This window comes from Notamacropus eugenii, chromosome 5 (genome assembly GCF_028372415.1).
Source record: "Notamacropus eugenii isolate mMacEug1 chromosome 5, mMacEug1.pri_v2, whole genome shotgun sequence".
NCBI lineage: Eukaryota > Metazoa > Chordata > Mammalia > Diprotodontia > Macropodidae > Notamacropus > Notamacropus eugenii.
Window position 1 is genome coordinate 336,300,775 of NC_092876.1, and position 16,133 is coordinate 336,316,907.

Consider the following 16,133-nt stretch of genomic DNA (forward strand, 5'->3'; position numbering starts at 1 on the left):
AGTGACTTGTCCTGGGTGAAACAGCCAGTCTAGGTGAAAGTTTGGCTTAGAGGCTGGCTCTTTATTGACTGCACATTCTAGACATTTGCCATAGACTAAATAATTGTGTGATGCTTACCTGACAAAAAATATTCTAGAATGATTTGGGGGGAGAGAGCATTTCACATAGACTATCTACTTGAAGGCATGGAAAACCTTGTGATCTGCATCAGTAAAAGCATGCCCACGTCAATGAAATCATGAATCCTCTTAAGTACTGGCTTAAAGATTTAAGACCAGGGTTTTTTGAATTAGAAAAAGACTTTAACAAATATATAAGACTAGAGGGTCATTCAGGGCAGCTAAGTGGCCCAGTGAATAGAGTACTGGATTTGAAATCAGAAAAATTCATCTTTGTGAAGTCAAAGCTAGCCTCAGACTCCTCGCTGCCATTTATTAAACAAGTACTATGTGCTTTTAATTTGGTTATTATTAGTCATTTGGAACTTTTTCATATGATTGCTGTTGGATTGTAATTATTTTCTACTTGTTTGAATGTATTCTTTAACTCCTTATTTACCGGTGATTGACTCCTTTGTTACTCTTGTTCAGGTCATTTCTGACTCTTTGTGACCCTATCTGGGGTACTGCTATTTCCTTCTCCAGCTCATTTACAGATGAGGAAACTGAGGCAAACAGCGTTAAGTGATTTGCCCAGGATCACACAGCTAGTATATCTGATAACTCTTGACACAGCTGAGCTATCTGTATACATGTGTATAGATGTACACATACACTGCTGGGTAGACAGTACAAGTCCTATTGCTTCCATTTTATGGAAACGAAAAATGAAGCATAGAAGGGTAAAATGATTTGCACATAGCAATAGAGCTGGGGCCTCTGATTCCAAGTCCAAGTGTCCTTTCCCCTGCACTCCCTGTTTGGATCTAGATAAAACCAGTGGACATGTATTCTTGTCTGCACCTGAAGCAGAATCAATGACCTGAAAGTTGAGTGGGAGAATAATGGAATATGGTTTTTTACTGATGCATCTGTGGCTTAGTAGTTGAAAGATGGAATTTGCCACCTAAGTGTGTGTTCTCTCTCTGCCTAAATACTTACTGTTAAGAGTCTCATTATGGAGCTATGATTCATTTTGGGGAAAAAATCCTAACTATTCCTGTAAGACTTTTGTAATTTTCTTATCTGATGTATGATATAATAAGAAAGGATTTAACTTAATACTTGAGAATATATATATATATATATATATATATATATATATATATATATATATATATATATATATATATGCCCAAAGTTGCACTGAAAGCACCCTTCCCAGACAAAAGAAAGCCTGATGCTAACCATTTCTGAGACATGTAGTTAGTTTTATTCTTCTTTTAGCAGAGTTTCTTTCTCATTCTCCCTAAAACTCAAAATAAAAAAAAAACCAAATCCAATCAACATTTAAGGGCCTACCAAGTGCAATTTCTGAAGGAAATAAATCAAATATGATCTTCCATTCACCTACCTAGGAGTTAGTGCATCCAGTAATCTCTGACACCTTTCTGTACCCTTAGGTGCCTTTTTGACCTTGTCAAACTAGAAAAGAGCTAAACTGATTAATCCCAATTAAATTAAATTAGTTAAACTGATTAACATTAATAGTAAATAGCAAGAGGTAAATTAATTCTGTTCAACAAGAAAAACTGGATACTAACTGAATGCTAATTTTATAAGAATATCTTGTTTCTTTATAGCTATCTCTTTTGAACTTGAGAAAAAATTAGATTAATCACCAGTCTACTGCAGCAAAGCTTCCTCTTATCCTCACCCCCTCAACCTGGGTCACAGGGACCAAGGGACCAATCAGGAGTCACTGGTATATCCTTGAGCAAGGGTTCAGATCACACATAGTACAAAAGGAGGGTTCAGGGCTAAAGGGTCACTACATGAGGAAGAATGGTTTTTCTCTCTCTCTGTATACACACATATAAAAATACATACATACATGTTACGTATCCACACATACATACGTACATTTATAAACATACATACATATACCCACACATATTGTAGAAAAGTCAGTTTTCTGAGCCTAGCTATTTTTACCGTAAGGTCTTTCTGTTCTGGACATGAATGCATCATTGGCACTATCTGAGTGTCAGGTCAGGCTGACCTGATATATGTATATATAATTATTATAATTACATAATAGTGACATAATGATTAATCCCCTTCCTTTTTCTACCATGGTCTAAATATCAGCTCACGTAATAGCCAGTCATAAATTGTATAAGTGTCCCATCCCTTCTGGAGATCGAGTGGCATCCTTGTATCTCCAGGGACTAATCCAGATATCTTCCTGTGCCAAGCCATTCCTCATACCCTGGGGAATCTGAGATTAGGAGATAAAAAGTGTTGTACAAAGGCCCATTGTTCTTAGCATTTACCTGCCCATCTGCCTCTTCTGTGGAAAGCTCTAAGTTCCCTAAAAGCAGCTAAAATAGACTGAGACGTGTAACTGCAGGGTTTATTGGTAATACACAAATCATAGATGGTACACACACACACACACACACACACACACACACACACACACACACACTCATGATCAGCTCAACGGAACACCCATTTTCTCATTTGTCTTTTCTGGCCCCTGAAAGACAAACTACTACACTTACCGTATCTAGGAAATTCTATTTCTGTCCAGAATAATAGCAGCAGCAATATTTCACTCCAGAGGACAAAAGGAGACGTTCTTTGTCTTTTTCTTTTTGTATCCTTGGTGCTTAGCAGATAGCAAATACTTAATAAACGTTTGTTGACTGACCAATGGACTAGAGTCACCTTTTTAATATGAGTTATGAAAAAGTTGGAAAATGATGCATGTGGGACTTGGTAGCCTTCTTTTTATGGGAGGGAGGATGTACTTGTGTATCTATTAGTTACTTTAGCAAATAGATTATTTCTGACCAGGGAGATAAGGGACAAAAATGTATATAAAATATATATGGGAGAAGGGTTGTGGTTGAAATAAATGGAGAAAAGGCATATGGTAAATGCTTACAATATGCCAAGCACCAGTAATCACTGGACATACAAATGGAAAAGGGCAATCTCTGCTCTCAAGGAGATCACCCTTTAATTAGGTAAGAAAACAAGTATAGGAGATGTGTGCTGCAGGGCAAATGGAAAGGCCAAATGTCCTATGGGAACATCTATTGGATGGAGTCCTAGGAGGCAGTAGGCTGCATTGTCCTGTCTGCCTGGTAAGGTAGAGATCCTGTAGGGGAATGGCCCACCTGTACTGGGAAGGGAGAATGGATCTAAGGGTCAGAACAGAGTTCTGGGGTTTCCTCTGAAAGGGGTTGCAATTGGCGGGAAGGTTAGAGGTAGATTATGGGGGCTTCACTTGGTGCAGAAAGCCTCAGTGGTGTCCCCAGAGAGGCCCTAGAGAAAGGATTCCAATTGGTGCCAACTCATAAGCAGTTAAGACAAAGAAATGATACCCACCCCTCCACCCAAACTCTAATGATCCATGATCTTTGGATCAATCTTCACGTCAGCCTTGTGTTGTAGGCCAGGCAATTGTTCTCTTTAATTTAGAACTGAGGAGAACAAAGCCCAAAGTGGTTAAGTGATTTGTGTGGGGCCATCAACAAATGTTCTAACTTAGGTCTCTTGACTCCTGCTCCAGGGCCATTCCACCACAGGACCACTCAACTGAAGAGGGTTGAGGGACTCTGTGGGCCATATAAAATGGGAAAGGGCTTGCTAATTCATCAGAATTAGATTAGGACAGCGATCTCTGTTCTAGAGATTTGCTGAGAGTTGGAAGTATCCCTCAGACAGGATGCAGGAACTTAGTGGGTGGCCCCAAAGTCTAAACCCCTTGAAGTTTCAAGGAATTGCTTTAGGAAAATTAAAAGGAAGCACCGATTTACACAACTTAAGGAATTTGTTTTCCCAAGAGATTATATGGACTTGAGATAAAAATAGGTTGAAGAGTAAAGTTTAGATCAACATATTACTGATCTATATAACAGGAAAGGAGTTGCTGTTTAGGATACATCCCTATCTAATATTTAGAGAACGGCATCATAGAAGATAGCCATGCTTCTTACACGATGGCCCCTGGAGGGGGGTGGAGGGAGGAGATTGGGGGGGAAGGAGAAAGAAACACAAAGGAGTGGGCTGGATTGACCATGGGCCTGACCCAGAAAGGAATTTATGCCCTTCCGTAAATGAAGATGGAATTTAGCCTTTTTCCTTAATTATCTAGAAATAAAAGGCACCTGGGCTGGATAGTATTTATTTTTGTGACCATACAGGGTCTCTGATTGTAATTTTTTTTGCACTGCCCTTTAGCCACTGACCCAGACTGAGGCCAAAGTACGTGCTGATATCCTCATCCTTGCACAACAGCAATGTCCCCACCACACTGTGTGATTTGCAGGCCTGTGCACAGGAGTTTTGGCTGTGACTGCCTTTTGAAAGATGGTGATAAATGTCTGATTTCCAAGGGGCATCAAATATTTTAGATAGACTTCAACCTCCCTTGTGATCTGATTCTACCTCAGGGTCCTACCTCAGGTATGTGTACTTCAGGAATTATTTTTTTATGATAAAGCCATCTTGCACCAAAGGGCACCTCCAGCTTCCCTCTTTCTCTGTCTCTGTCTCTCTGTCTCTGTCTTTCTTTCCATGTCTCTGTCTCTCTTTCTCTCTCCAGCAGAATGCCCACAGGGCAACGTAACAATAGGAAGCAAGATAATGACTAATAAGGCAGTTGGGAAATAAAGGGGAAAGAAGCTGCTTAGAAAAAGAGAAAGAAATGAATTCATGCTGGTCATGTTGTGGAACATCCAGCTGATCTAATTACAGGGCTTACTGAATAAGAGCAAGCCACATGGTCACGCTCTTTCACGCAAAGAAGAAATCTGCCCATCTGTTCCAGTGCCACCTGCTGGGTCTCCCTTCTTTTGTCTGCACCTAACATTACCCCCAGGAGTTCCCTTCTACCTAGACCAAGAGCCTGACCCTAAAAAGGGCACAGATTCTAGGGCTATGTGGTTTTATACTAAGATTAGATGAAGGGAGTTGGTGTCCCATACAATCTAGAGGAGGTCAGGTAAGGCCCCATCTCAGCTTGGTTGAATGTCTTCGGACCTGGGGGCTGTGCACAGGGATATCCTCCAGTCTGTTTGTCTTTGAATTGTCCCTTCTCCTCCAGGCAAGAAGAAAACTAGACTAACTGGCCCGTAATAATAATGGCTAGCAGTTATTAAGCACTTCATGGTTGGCAAAGCACTTTACATCTGTTAACCATTTGATCCTCACAACAACCCAGGGAGGTAGGTGCCCCTTTACAGATGAGGAAACTGAAGCACAGAGAGGTTAAGTGACACACAGCTAGTAAGTATCTGAGGCAGGATATGAACTCAGATCTTCCTGACTCTATTTATTGTTCCATCCAGCTGGCTAGTCTACATCATAGGTATCAGTTAGACTAAGTAGTATGGGATTAATCATGGGAATATGCTTATAGAAATGTATACCTTGAAGGAACAGAAGAGAATAAGGGGAAAGTGGAAAAGCTTTGTATATTAAGAAGATATACTCATGTGAGGAAATCCAGTAGTCCAAGAGAAGGAAAATAAAGGAAGGCATATGGGTGAAGGTCAACATGGGGGTAAAAAAATAATATTATCATGGAAACAAACTACAGACGTCCTGAACAAGTGGAAGAATCAGCTGAAGAGTTTAGGGAGCATGTAAAAAATTTATATGAAAGCATTCCATTGTAACTATGGAAGACTTCAACTATGGAGACATGAGATCCCAGAGAGAGAATTGTAATGTATTTTAGAGGTTATCTCTTCCAACTCCTTAATTTTACAGAATAGGAAGCTGAGGCCCAAAGAGGTGAAGTCATTTGCACAAGGTTCCCATGGCAGTTAAAAGCAATATGAAGAATTCAGGGCCTGTGTTGGAACGTTCCATGCTGTTTCCACTCTACCATACTGTCCCCTAAATAAGTGCTGCATTTGTCAAAATCCTAACAGTGAGAAATTTGTGACCTGCTTTCCTGTTAATTTTACTCTTCAAAACGTAGATGAAATGACTGGGGAAAAGGGGAGGCCTGTTATTTTAGACTGATTCTCACCAACAAAGGGCTAGCTAATACGTTGCTGCTGAATTTGAAATGAGGGAAACCTCAGGAAGATGTGGCCTTAGAGTTCATGAAATAAAGGGAAAAAAATCTGGGCATAGTCTGATGGATGCCTTAGAATTTGGGAAGGTGGTATTTAAAAGTACAGGGAACGAACAAGCTTAAAACTCTGAGAGGAACATTGGACAAAGAGAGATGGAATAGTCTCAAGAATGAAGTTCTGAGGAGACAGTGAGGTGGAAAAAAAAAAAGAGACCAGTAGGGACACATAGAAAACTCATTAACCAACTTATATTTGAAGCTTAGGTAGATGGAAGCCAAGTAGGTGCTCATCATTGGGGATCACGTCACATGAAGGTTACTGTACTGCAGGAAGATCACAAATATGAGGAATACAGAGAAGCACAAAAAGACTTCTGTGGAGACTTCAATGCAAAGTGAGGGAAGTAAAACCAGGAAAATAATCTACACAATGACAACGACAATGAAAATAGGAAGAGAATGGCAAAAACAAAAACTGAAAGCTGTGAAATTTTAATGACCCAACTTCACCCCACAGAAGAGGGATGAGAGTGTACCTCCCTTTCTTCTTTGCAGAGGTGGGGACTAGGGTTGTGCCACATTGTAAATAATGTCCGACTTGAGGCATTGGTTAGTTTTGCTACACTACTTTACCCCTTATTTTTTATTCTTTATTAAAAGGGATGACTCTCTGTGGGAATATATCTGGAAATGAAAATGATGTAAGAACAAAAGATACTAATGAAAGTTTAAATTTTAAAATCATGTACAGAAGATGGAAGCAAGGGCAAGTTATGGAAGGACAAATATAAGAGTAGCACAGTTTTAATGAGAATAATGTCAAAAGTGCTAATCCCCAGTACAAGCTGCTGTTGGCAGTGAATGCAAAGAACAAAAAGGGCTTTTTAATTTATAATGGGGACAGAAATCAAAGAAGGGATAAGGCTGCTGCTGCTGCCGAGGATGGGACAATGGCACCTGACGGCAACAAGAAACAGGGCTGCTCAATTCTTATGCTCTTCTATTTTCTTTACCAGGGGGAATGACCTTTATGTTGGGAGGGATGGAAAAAAAAATGACTAATGAGAAATTGAAGCCCATGAGTAGTGTGGAGATGGTAACAGAACTCCCAGCCCATATGATCTACATCTCAGGACACTGAGATACTTGGCAGATTGACCACTGAGCCACTGTTAATAATCTGGGAAATCATGAGAAAGTGAGCCAGTTCACTGAACTATATATGGCAAATGTCCTAAATTAAAAAAAAAAAAGAGGAAGGAGTCTGAAAACTATAGGCCAATGTGGTTGACCCAAAATTCTGGCAAAAAAAATGCTAAAATGTATTATTGAAAGTATGATTTATGAGTATTTAAAAAGGGAAGCATCAAGGGTTAGCCTAGGTCACATGAAGACTAGTAATTCCAGACTAATCTAATTTCTTTCTTTGATGGGTTAAATTGGGGGAATTCTCCCATACCTGTAAATCTGCAAACATCTGACAAAGTTTCTCATGCAATCTTTGTGGACAACATGAAATTCAGATTACTTCAGTAGATTCAGAATTGGCTGGAATGACTGGAACCTAAAAGTAATCATAAAATAGAGTGATGTCAGCTTGACCTCTAATGGAATCTGCCAGGAACCTGGTTTTGGCCTGAAGTTATCATTGATGTGGATGAAATAGAGAGCATCTTTATCAAATTTGCTAATGACACAAACATAGGGTTGGTTAACATGTTAGATAACAGAATCTAAAATCTCTCTACAGGCTAGAATAGGCCAAACCTAGTAAGGCAGAATTTAATAGGGATAAATGTAAGATTCTATGCTGAGGGTCATAAATCAGCTTCACAGATATAGTTCACATGAAAAAGATCTGGGAATTTCAGCAGACTACAAGCTCAATGAATCAAAAATGTGACTCAGCCAAAAAAGTTAATAGCATATATTTTTTTTTGAGACTGGGACTCCTAACTTCTTTTAGGCTTGAAATTTAGTGCAAATTCATGGGCCCAATCTTAGTACCAATTTGCATGGAAGCTTTAATCTGGTCCATTTTTGCAACCTGACTGGTTCATCCATCCTTAGATGCCTGACAGCCCTCCACTTCCAGAGGCTCACCATGTTGGTGCCTCATGTAGTGTGGACACCCAATTGTCCACTCCCAAACTCAAAGGATCTATCAGCTTCTGCCTTCCTAGCAGCTGGGAGAACAGGCATGTGCCACTATGCCTAGTGAGCACCATCTTAAATTGCATTGTTTCCAGAATAAGATACATAGCTGAATCTGGTAAGAACATATCTGGAGTACTTTGGAATTAGGATTAGGGTTGGTTCTGGGCACTAAATTTAGGAAGACTGAAGACAAAGTAGAATGGGTCTAGAGAAGGACCACCAGAATGGTATGGAGACTAAAGATCATATCATATGGGGATCTACATATTGAAAGAACTTTAGACTGGATAAGAGGCAGTGAGATGTCACAACAGATAGAGTGATAGACCTACAGTCAATAGCAGTCAGTTTAAATCCAAGTTCAAACCAAGTTCCAGATACTGACTAGCTGTATGACCTTAGGAAAGTCTTAACTCTCTATCTGCCTCAGTTTCTTCATCTGTAAAATGTATAATAATAGCACCTACCTCCCAGGGAGACAACTCAGTGGATAGAGCCCTGGACCTGGAGTCAGGAAGACCTGAATTCAAGTCTGGCCTCAGATACTCTCTAACTAGGTGACCCTGGACAAATCACTTAACCTCTGTTTGCCTTAATCCACTGGAGAAGGAAATGGCAAACTTCTACAGTATCTTTGCCAAGAAAACCCCATGCAGGGCCACAAAAAGTCAGACATGACAAAAATGAATGAACAACAACAAAACAAACCTCCAAGGGCTGTTACAGCAATAAAAGTGAGATAGGATTTGTAAAGCCTGCTTTATAAACCTTAAAAGTGCTATATTACCACTCATTACCATTATTGTTCATCCAGGGCCATTTCCAGTCATCCTGATCTATATCTGGCCACTGGACCCAGATGGCTCTGGAGGAGAAAGTGAGGCTGGTGACCTTGCACAGCCCTCCCTCACTCAAATCCAATTCGCTTGCATGTCCTGAAATCACCTTCCTGATGTCACGGTCCTCTACAAGAATGAAGGACAAATAACAACAATGACAACAATATTATTGTTATTAAAAGATAAGATTTGGGGGGAGATATGAGAACTATTTTCAAGTAAAATTAAAAGGTTTAATTTGATCCAAAAGGTGGGTCTCAAGCTAATAAATCCTTTCAAAGTTTCTGTTTTGCTTTCTTTAATTCTACTACAAATACTCTGAGTGATTGGTTAACAACAAAGAAAAGCTGAATAACCTTCACCCTTCTGAAAGGTTCTTATGCTAATAATGTTCACTGTTGGAAATGTTATTGATTTATAGCAAGTCACTCAGTATTTGTTTTTTTGTTTTTCTTCCTTTGAAGTTCTGACCCAAAACACAGAGAGTATGGTCTGGGTTGGACTAGAGGACACTGCGATCTTCTGAGATTTGGCTAATCTCTTTTGCACGTGGTAGGTTCCTTGTTCCTAGAGATCCCCAGAGGCTAGCTGCTCACTCATTTGGGGACACTGTAGACTGGATTCATGATTTGGATGGTTGGGGGCTGGATTATGTGATTGCTGAAGTTTTTCCATATCTCAGATTGTGCTGTCAACCAGGCTAAGGTTCAAGGTCAGTGTGTGAAAAATGATCACGCCCATTTTTGAATAATCTCTTACAAGTTAGAAGGGTCTCAGATTATCTAGTCCTACCAACTCATTTCTAGAGGATGTTCTAAAGACCATCTAACATCTTTCCAAAAGGTGGGACTGCCAATGACAAATTCCTGTCCTGCTTCCTTTACCTTGTATCTTTGCTATCATAATCCCACCAGGAAAATCTTGAATCCCGAGATGTCCCAGCCCTGGAAATACTTTTTATTACTGGAATTTGCCATACCTGATGGGTGGATCCCATCCAACACTAAACACAGGCTCATAGATCCAGAAGGGATATCAAAGGCTATTGAGTCTCATTTTACAGATGGGGAAATTGAGGCTCAGGGAGGCTGAGGGATTTGCCTAAGGTCTCACAGGTAATAAACACCAGAGTCAAGGTGTGAAGCCCCCTCACTCTAGAGTCAATTTTTTTTTCTGCACCATCTTTACAACTCCAGCTTATAACAGCGTTTGTCTTCTCCATGATATTTATATCTGTGGAAAGTACTTTTGGCAGGGCCATTTACCAAACCTCAGGAAAATGCATATGTCTACTGTACTCTACATAGAAGATTAAGGAAACCAGTGATTTTTGCTGATGTGGTATTTTTCTTGAACACTGACTTTGCTGTCTTAGGACTAGATTTAATGGTCTTCTGCATGTGTTTTCCTTGATTCATCCTTTCCAATTAACATCAGCAGCCATCCTGTGGTACACACTGCTCTTTTGGAAGTACATTCCTATTCTTTTTGGCCCACATTTTGAGACATTAGACATAATGTTTAACGATATAGCATCTGTGCCTTCTGTTTTTCAAAAAAAGGCACTTTAAAAAAATTCCATGAACTAGATCTACAGAGGAAAGGAAGATCACATGGAAGAATGTTCCAAATCAAAGGGGAGGGGGGAGAGTCAAAGTGACTCAAATTTGGGGGACCATGACCTTTAAAATTATTCTCTCTCACCACAACTTGTTAAAAAAGAGTATATTCTCTAGAAATTATTTAACCCAGAAGGACAAAGGGACAGTCCAATGGATGGTTTGAATGTATCCCTGTCCAGAGGTATAGGGGTATACTAGTAACTTCTCTGTGCCATTTCTAGCTCCAGGATTCAGGAAGGAATGTCTACCTTTTAAAAAGAAACAGATTCTAATATAGTTACAGAATTTAAAGGCAAACGATACAGTCAAGACACTTTGTATTTTCCATAATTACAGTCTCTCAGTTTAGGTTGATCTATATGTATTACGTATGTTTATACACACATACATATATAGACATACATCTTTCTTTCTAGATGCCATATATATGTTTACAGATGATTATGTTAGAGGCAATGTGAAGTAACGGATAGAAAACTGACCTGCAATGAAGACCTAGAGTCAAGTTCCAACGCTTACAAACACTATTTGTATGGTCCTGGGCAAGTGGCCAGTGCCCCAGGCAAATGTCTAAGGCTGGAAGTTTAGAATAGTTTTAGATTTGCATTGGTAGAAGAAGTTTACTTACAGGGGATCCCCTACATTGACAAAATTGTAGGTTGACAAATGGATAAGAAATACATACATTGTATATATATCTTTGTATACATACAAGTCTGCATATATAGGGTTCAGCACGAGCTCAGCAGAGCATTCAGGGCTATGAATATAGATTTGAGAGTCAAACATACCTGTATAAATGATTCATTTATTTAACAAATGTTTTGCATTGATCATCAACATTGATTGTCATGATTGTTACAAAGATATACATGATGAGCATACGTATAGCCTTACTGTACATTCATTGACTTCATACGTTCTTTCATCCAGATAAACTGGATCTCTTGCTTGCTCTTTCTTCCACATTGTACTCTATTTCGTGTCCCCATACCTCTGTGCGGGTTGCTTCTTCTACTTGGAAGATGATCCCTCCTTACCTCTATCTCTTAACAATCACTGATGTTCTGTTAGTTTAGTTCAGTTCAAATGCTCCCTTTTACGTGAAAACTTTGCATCTGCAGGAAAAGTTACCTTGTCTTTATTTTATTTATACTTATCTGTAAACACGCTGTTCCATTCCCCCCTCAACAGAAAGTCCTTGAGAACCGAGATTGATTCCCTGATGTCTTGTATCCCCCACACCTAGCATAATGCCTAGCACAGAGCAGATCACACATGCCTGCATATACTTGTGAACTGGTAGATTGAAAAAAAGAGGTTTTTGCAGAGATATTTCTTTTTGCCTCAGAGGTCTCACTTCCATTCCTTTAAACAATGTTTATGATCAATGTGATACATATTTGTTGAAAAAATGAATAATTTCTGTGCAGATGACTCCCAAATTAATATTACTAGCCCTAAGAGTTCTGAGTGCTGAGCCCATTTATGAAATGCCTGCAGAAAATTTTCATGAGAGGGTGCTAAGAATTTCACACTTATCCCTATTAAAATTCACCTTTTTATATTTGGCACATTGATCTAGCCTGATAAAAGACCTTTTAAAATGATAGTATGATTTAAGGCGTTAGCTAACCAAGCCACCTTTATGTCATCTGCAAATTTGATAAGCATGCCAGTTAGGCCTTCATCAAAGTCACTAATAAAAATGCTGACCAACCTAAGGCCCCAGAGATTCTTGGGCACTCCCCAATTTCTCCAAGATGACATTGGGCCATCGACCAATTCATCTCACTATACTAGCATCTAGCCCTCATCTTTCTACCTTTTCCACAAAGCTGGCATAAAAGAGTCTGATAAATATTCTGCTGATATCTATGTATATCATAATAGTAGTAATAGCTGTCATTTATATAGAGCTTTGTATACATTATTTCATTAGATGTAGAATATAACCCAGAAGTGTAGGTACTATATACATATAGTATGCCAATAGATTCCTCTTAACCTACCTTTCTATGCAAAGTTCCCTGTCAAAAAAAGATAAGGAGGCATGCTAATCAGACATTCTTTATTAGAAATACAACTTCATGGATCAGATATAAATTCACGTTGTGTAGCCAGTCTAGATCCAGATTTGTTAGTGACAGGATGGCTAACGATGCTAGCTAAATAAATGTATGGGCATCTTTCTGTTATAGATATAGTCCTAATGTCTTGCTCAAAATCCAAAATTAAATCTAACTGACCTTAATAGCCTTGTTTAGAAAAGTCAAATTATTCTCTCTTACCTGGCTCAAATAATGCTTCACTCATTGTTAAAGAGGGAGAAGATAGACCCTTTGTCTTAAGTGGAAATTAATTCTTATCCTGAACCAACCTCTCTTCTTCTTCCTTTATTATTAGAAAAAAACAAGAACATTAAATCAGTAGCATTGATTTGTGAAAACAGGGCTGCAAATTTTTTAAAAATAGTATTTTATTTTTTCCCCAGTTACATGTCAAGAAAATTTTTAGCATTCATTTTACAAGGTTTGGGGTTCCAAATTTTTCTCCCTCCCTCCCCTTCTCTCCTCTCTCTGAAAATGGTAGGCAGTTTGATATAGTTTATATATGTGCTATCATGTAAAAATATTTCCATATTAGTCACAGTTGTGAAAGAAGAAACAGATCAAAAGGGAAAAATGAGAAAGAATAAAGTGAGTGAAAGAAATGTGCTCTGATCTGCATTGAGTCCCTCAATTCTTTATCTGGATGTGGATAGCATTTCCCTTCATGAGTCCTTTCTACTTGTCTTGGATCATTGTGTTGCTGAGAAGAGCTGAGTCATTCATAGTTTATCATCACACAATGTTGCTGATATCATGTACAATGTTTTCCTGGTTCTGTTCATTTCACTTTGCATCAGTTTGTGTAAATCTTTCCAGGTTTTTCTGAAATCTGCCTGTTCATCATTTTTGATTGCATAATACATTACAATATACTATTACATTCGTATAATGAAGTTTGTTCAGTTATTCTCCAACTGATGGGCATTCTCTCAATTTCCAACATTTTGCCACCACAAAAGGGCTGCTATTAATATTTTCGCATATGTAGGTCCTTTCTAGGGCTGGAAATTTTAATGGAAAAAATAAAATGGAAAATTGCACTGCCCTCAAATTTATGAGCTAACTCTGTGCAACGATTTTCCAGGCTACATTTAGTTCCAACTTAACTAACTCCAGTATTTTTTTTCTTTTTTCACCATGATTCTCAAATCAAGAAATTTAATATATGTTTTCTAGTTGGAAGAGAGTTGGCCTATTCTGTGGTCCTAAGTCTGAAGATAATTAGGACTACTTCTAAGTAAGACATTAAAACCACCAATGACTAAAGTCTATATTACTCTACAGTATTTGAAAAGGTTTCCAGGTACAATCCCTTGACTAATGCAATGCTTTGCATAAAGCAGGTCCTTCTTAAAAATTTTTTGGATTAAATCAAATAAATCTCTTTAAATCATGCTTCTTGACTCAGTAAGAGGATACACATAGGACAGATATTCAATAAATTGTCAAATTGCAAAGAAAGAAAAAGATGGTTCGGTGAGTGGCACAACAGACTGCAAATTAACCTGACTTTTAAGATTTAACTTTGAATAAGTCTTTGCCTTCCATTAAATTAGCTACCATAGAGTTGGGGAAGACTCGTTTAACATTCTGTGGACACCTAATACTTCAAAAATAGAAAATGTGCTTATGTTATCTGTCACTGGAATGACATCTTAGGGTTTTAATGATAAATGGAAGAGTACCAAAAACAGATACATTTTCTTTCTCTAACTGCCATCACTTTCACAAGTTTTGATAGACTAGCATGAGGCCGTTTATTTTTCTCTTAAGTTCTTTTAGCTTACAATTACGTTTAGCTTTTAAGGCCCTATATAAATTGGCCCCAACCTATCTTCCCAGCCTCATTGACCGTTAATCCCTTCCATACTCTGTAATCTAAACAAATTGGCTTTCTCTCTGCTCCTTCACACATCACTCCATGTCTCAATTTCTTGCCCTTTCTCATGTGCCTGGACCTCAACTGTCTCCTCCTCTTCGCCACCTTATAAAGTCCCTTTCTTTCTTTAATCATTGCTCAGGGTGGTCTACCCCAATTGATACTGACTCCCTCCAAGTATTATATAGTCACCCATTTTGGATATATTTGTATTTATTCACTTTTTATTTATGCTGTATATATGGACTTATCTCCTCCATTAAAATATAAACTCATTGTGAGTAGGAATTGGTTCACTCTTTGTATAGTACTTGGGTTCCCAGTGCCTAGCATGGTACCAGGGACACAGTCAGTGCTAAATGAACACTTGTTGATTGACTCATGGTCACTTCATTCAAGAAGTCAGGGTTTCATTGATTTGATAAGTCAAAACATGTTTGGTCTACTCAAATGATATGCTTTTTAAAATCAAGATATAATTATCAAAATAGCTAAGCATAAGAAGCCACTAACTAAAATATCTAAATAATATTTAAAGGGCTACACTATTTAGAGTAGGAAATGAAAAAAATAAAACTGAACCTTTGTTTAGCACTTAGGGCTCATGAAATCTTTGAATGTTGCAGCCTCAGTGACTGCTTCTTCCTCTGAATTCCTTTATTCTTTGTTTAACTCATCAGACACTTGGCATATGCTATTTTGTATGTACGTATATGTATATATAATATATATGTATGTGTGTATACACAAAATATTTAAATTGTTGTAAATTTCCTGCCTTCTCTTTATCAACTGTGAAAATAGCTAAGCAACTCCCCTGCTTGTTGAAAATTTATAATTCTGTTATTTGGAATTTTTTTCATTTCTTCAGTTAAACATTTAGATAAAGGAAAAAGACATAAGAAATATGAGGCAAATTCCAAACTTTCTAAGCACAGACTCAGTTCTATGTTGCTATCTCCCAGTTCTTTTGCAGTATTAAACAAAGAATACTTATCACCCCATTCATTCTCAGGTTTAAAAGCAAACACTTAACTAATTAAAAAAAATTAAACTGATAATTGGTACTTGCTTTCTATCTTGTCTCAACTCAGCTTGGCCACTGCCTTGCCATGTGACTTTGGGAAAGCCATATAAATTCTCTGGGGCTTAGTTTCTATATTTGCAAAATAAGGAGGTCAGACTTAATGGTAGTTACTAGGTTTCCTTCACTGGAGGTCTTCAGACAAAGCCTGAATGACCACTTGTCTGCTATGGTGTATGGAGGATTCCTTTTCAAGTATAGGTTGGACTAGGTGACTGAATTTCTACCTTGAAATTCTATGA

The 16,133-nt window shown here is 38.3% G+C and overlaps 1 long non-coding RNA gene across 1 annotated transcript; it reads left to right on the forward strand.

The window, feature by feature from the left end:
* Positions 1–4,423: 4,423 nt before the first annotated feature.
* LOC140506472 (uncharacterized) lies at positions 4,424–9,483 on the forward strand. The gene is made up of 2 exons (XR_011967941.1): positions 4,424–4,578; positions 9,171–9,483. It is a non-coding gene; the product is annotated as an uncharacterized lncRNA (long non-coding RNA).
* The last annotated feature ends 6,650 nt before the right edge of the window (positions 9,484–16,133 follow it).